General features: G+C 42.1%; 2 protein-coding genes across 4 annotated transcripts in view; one reads left to right on the top strand and one right to left on the bottom strand.

The window, feature by feature from the left end:
- Positions 1–1439, bottom strand: part of LOC106809261 (serine/threonine-protein kinase 19-like) — a 36976-nt gene extending 35537 nt beyond the window's left edge. Inside the window, exon 1 of the mRNA XM_014812270.1 lies at positions 1344–1439. The gene's annotated coding sequence lies outside the window, so the exon portion shown is untranslated. The remainder of the gene's footprint in view (positions 1–1343) is intronic.
- LOC106809262 (decapping and exoribonuclease protein-like) overlaps positions 1–4235 on the top strand; it is a 21327-nt gene that overhangs the window by 6410 nt on the left and 10682 nt on the right. The gene's annotated exons all lie outside the window — the stretch shown is intronic.

Raw genomic sequence — 4235 nt, 5'->3', positions numbered from 1 at the left:
AGATTAGACGAATTCCCAGTGAATTCCCATATTAAATTGCCAGTAGGGGGAGCGTGCCACTGCATATATGAACTCAAACCTTCGGTTTGCACAAGGACGGGGTGTCCGGGGGCACCACTAGTCGAGTCGGTTTATAGTTAGTGTTAGGGTTAGGGCTGGGGTTAGGATTAGGGTTAGAGTTAGAGAGTAGGAGTGGTTACCGTTAGGGAGTAGGCGCAGACTAGCATTATATTACATTTATGTAATGGACGTGGATATTCGTCCGAGCACCGGACACCTGTTCGTATACGCTATTCGTCCGAGCAGTTGCTGCGCATGCGCTGTTCATGTTGTATTACATAAATGTAATATAATGATGCTAGTCTAGGGAGTCGCCTACTCTCCAACCTAACTCTAATACTAACCACAATCAAAACCTACCACTAATTATTTAACTCTAACCTAACTCTAATACTAACCACAATCTAAACCTACCACTAATTATTAACCGACTCGGTTTGCTTATATATAGGCGAATGATAGTACCAAACACTATCTATGGTGTATAACCACATACGCAACGTATGTATGCATGGGCGTCACAGCCGTAGGGCTGCGTAGCAAAACGCAAGGAAAAAAGCCTAAAGGGCAAAATATAAGCCTAATATAATATAATATAATAAAATTTAGAGCGTCTAGATTTTAAAATTGGCTGGGGGGAAACCCCCCAGCCCCCCATTCACACTTCCTATCTCCGGCACTAGAGGCCGTGCGCCCCGTGCGCCTGCGGCACGCTACATCAACAACTGCTCGGACGAATAGCGCATACGAACAGGTGTCCGATGCTCGAACGAATATCCACGTCGTTATGTAATACAACATGAACAGCTCATGCGCAACAACTGCTCGGACGAATAGCGCATACGAACAGGTGTCCGATGCTCGGACGAATATCCACGCCCTAAGTTGTAACCCCGTAACTCCGTAAACTTGTACCCAGCGCATAGTACCGATTAGTAGCGCACTGATGGTTACAAGAAAACAAATACAAGAAGGTGAATGTATGGCATTGTATGCTGAATCATTTGGTATATCACATGTGAAGTGTTTATTGGCGATACTTGGCAAATAAGACAACTACGTGTTTAGCTGCAGCCAATGTTTAAAACGGTCTTCTAACCCTAGCAAGACCGTTTCTTGGAGCTAGAGACTAGAGTATGGGTGAGAATGGCTGAATCAGTCACAGTGAATGAATGGGATAAAGCGCAGCGCACCTCAAAAAACAAACCAATTTCTCTGCAAATAAGAAATATTGAAATCTCAGCTTCCTCAGATAGCTTAAATATCTTGTTATTTATACTTACGGTGTGCCTTGAAATGATATGTACAGAAATAATATATTTTTAGCAGAAAATGTTGAGAAACATTTAAGAAAAAGCAGTCACTTAGCTCCCATATTGGATTCTATGGTTCAGTGTCTGTGATTGGCTGGAATTCCCCGACACGTCGCCGCCTATCGCGGGAGAATGGAAAATGTGTCTCGTCAACAAGAGTTGAATTTTACTTTTAGTAGTAATAAATACTAATATATGAAAGGAAAGCAAAGTTTAGTTATAATTAAAAAACATGAAAAGAAACACTCTATACAGTGGTTCAATTACTGAAGGATCAGGATCACGAAAACCGGTAAAATGTGCCAAACTCGAAGTCGAAGATCTAGACCCGTGCGACACGGTAGCTGGGAAGCCGGATAGTCCCAGACACAGGATTGATCAACATTGCATAACTGCCATAGGCATAAGTACTGATTCAGCACTAAGTATTGCGCCCACCAATTCAGCACCAGCTACACACTGTGGTATTACTTCTAGTAATACTATTAATAGTAATAATGGTAATAATAGAGCAGAACAAAGCACGACTAAAGAAGCTCCACAGTTTAACTTTGATGTGTCAGATCTCGAGAAGAAAAAATTCCCATTTTACAAGCAACCAGCAGAAGTGGGGTGCTTTTCTCTGGACGATCACAAACACTATGTGAATGGTGACAGCGCATTAAAATTTTGCATCCTGCCTGAAAACAACTACAATGTGCATTTCGATCTGCGGTCAGGCTACGAAAACTTTATCAAGAAAGATGAATCTGAAAAAGATTATCTTGACCATATTCTGAAGTGGATAATGTCAAGCCAAAATGTTGCTACCAGCTCAAATGATGTAAGAAAACTTCAGTCGAGGTTTGTATTATAAATATAAGCTGTATTTTTAGCTCATCTGACGTAGTCAGGTGCAGCTTGTAGAATCGCATGATCGTCCCCGTCGACCGTCCGTACGCCGTGCCGTACGTTATCCGTCAACAGTTGGGCACAAATCTTAACCGCTCGAAGTACGGTCAAGATATTGGGACGTGGGGGGGTAATCCGAAAACAGAAAGAGGTTGCGGATGTCGAAGGCTGGGGGTCAAAGGTCAAACGGCAAGCAGGTGTAAAAGAAGGGAACATTCACACCCTTAACTTAAGGTATAGGGAGGAAATGCAGAATTTGCGGCACAAAATCTAAACGGCTGCGCCTAGGCTCGTGCGTAGTCGGTGTATAGCATCATGGTAGGAAAAGCCCATCACTGTGCCGAAAGTGGAGGTCACAGGTCAAAGGGTCAATGGGCGCACAGGGCAGATTTTAGACATTTTCTGAGGATATGGTCTGACGGAGCGATTGAAAAACTTTTTTGTTTCAGCGGTGCGTCTACGCATTTGTTATGGCTTTATGAAGGACCAATGAAATGTACTTTCGCTGCATTGCGAAGAGTAAAGTGTCGGATAACCTTTTGACGGCATCAAAGAAGGAGGGTTAAACATGGATTTGTTTCTCTCAACTGCGTTGGGCGGCGTGCGTACCTGTGGGTGTGGCAAAGCTCCCATTTACAGTGAAATTCCACACAATAACTCTTACTTGAACACGCTACTTAGGAGATAATGACATGACTTATATATATAGATTCTGTAGTGTCATTATGAATAGTTGGAATAGCAGTCACTAGCAATCATAATTACCCAGGAGTGAGGCCTGCGGATTTCCCAGACTTAATTTTCTCATCCAAATTTTGGCACCAATATAGAGCCAAGTGTGTACGTTCTTGAGCTTATTCGGTCCACTAATCACTGGCCTACCTTGTACTGAAATTAGTTTTAGAGATATTCTTGCCTATCGTATTGCTGTAAATTGTAATCTTGCACGGAGCTGCTCTGGCCTCTGGTTGTATCAACAATTGAGCTATTTTTAACGAGCCAGAATGTGCCTCGCAGGGGTTTAATGTACCTTATTACCTGAACAATAGAACGCACGTTAAATGTATAGTAATATAATGGTAATATTCGCTCTGCTTATTTGCAATATTGTCGTCACAACACACTGACAGCGGCCATTGACCTGCAATGCTTTTGGCTGACCGATGCAACGATGCCTCCCCTTGATAGCGGCGGCCGCCGCCATCTATCCGGAATTTTACTTACTAGTTTTGCAGTGTCTTATTCTTTTGGGTTAGAAATGAACGTATGTATAGGACATCTTGCTATGGCACGAAATGAAGTTCATCAGCAGAACACCAGCACCACGATGACCTGTCGTCTGCGGCACTTGTTTGTCAATGTGATGAGGTCACAGGAAAGCCCACTCTTGTCCAATTACTTGTTCAGTATTCGTTTATTCAGCGGTTTCTTATAGTGTAGCGGTGTTACTACATAGTCAGTCATTAGAAACACATAAACCATAATTATGGAGTGAACATGCCGCGGCCTAATGGGTGTGTGTTTCCTGCTTATGATGGCTCTAAAGTTCAGAATATCGCAAAGGTACACTGCAAGAATCTACGTTTCTTAACCCGATTCCATTTTATTAAAAATTGTTTTCATTGTGTAATACAACCTGTTTACTCTCTGTCACATCTGTTTTGATAGTTAACATTACTACATATACATATACAAACTGCTGCATTGACATTCTAGTGCTTTAGTGTTAGAAAGTTTCTTCTTCTAGACTATATCTTTAGAGATCTCTATTTGATACTCTTGATATTGTGCAATCGTTACCAACCTTTGTATATATATATAGTTGACGCAGTGTCAGAAAGCACGTTACTCATAGCTTGACAGACTGTGATACTATTCTGACATCGTAATGGAGGCTTTTTCAAAATTCTGACTGGGGTAGAAACTTAACTTTTGATCACGGGAGCCCAACGACTGACCTACCCTCAAAAG

This window comes from Priapulus caudatus, unplaced genomic scaffold, assembly GCF_000485595.1.
Source record: "Priapulus caudatus unplaced genomic scaffold, Priapulus_caudatus-5.0.1 Scaffold340, whole genome shotgun sequence".
Lineage (NCBI taxonomy): Eukaryota > Metazoa > Priapulida > Priapulimorpha > Priapulimorphida > Priapulidae > Priapulus > Priapulus caudatus.
This window is presented reverse-complemented; position numbering and strand designations above follow the sequence as displayed.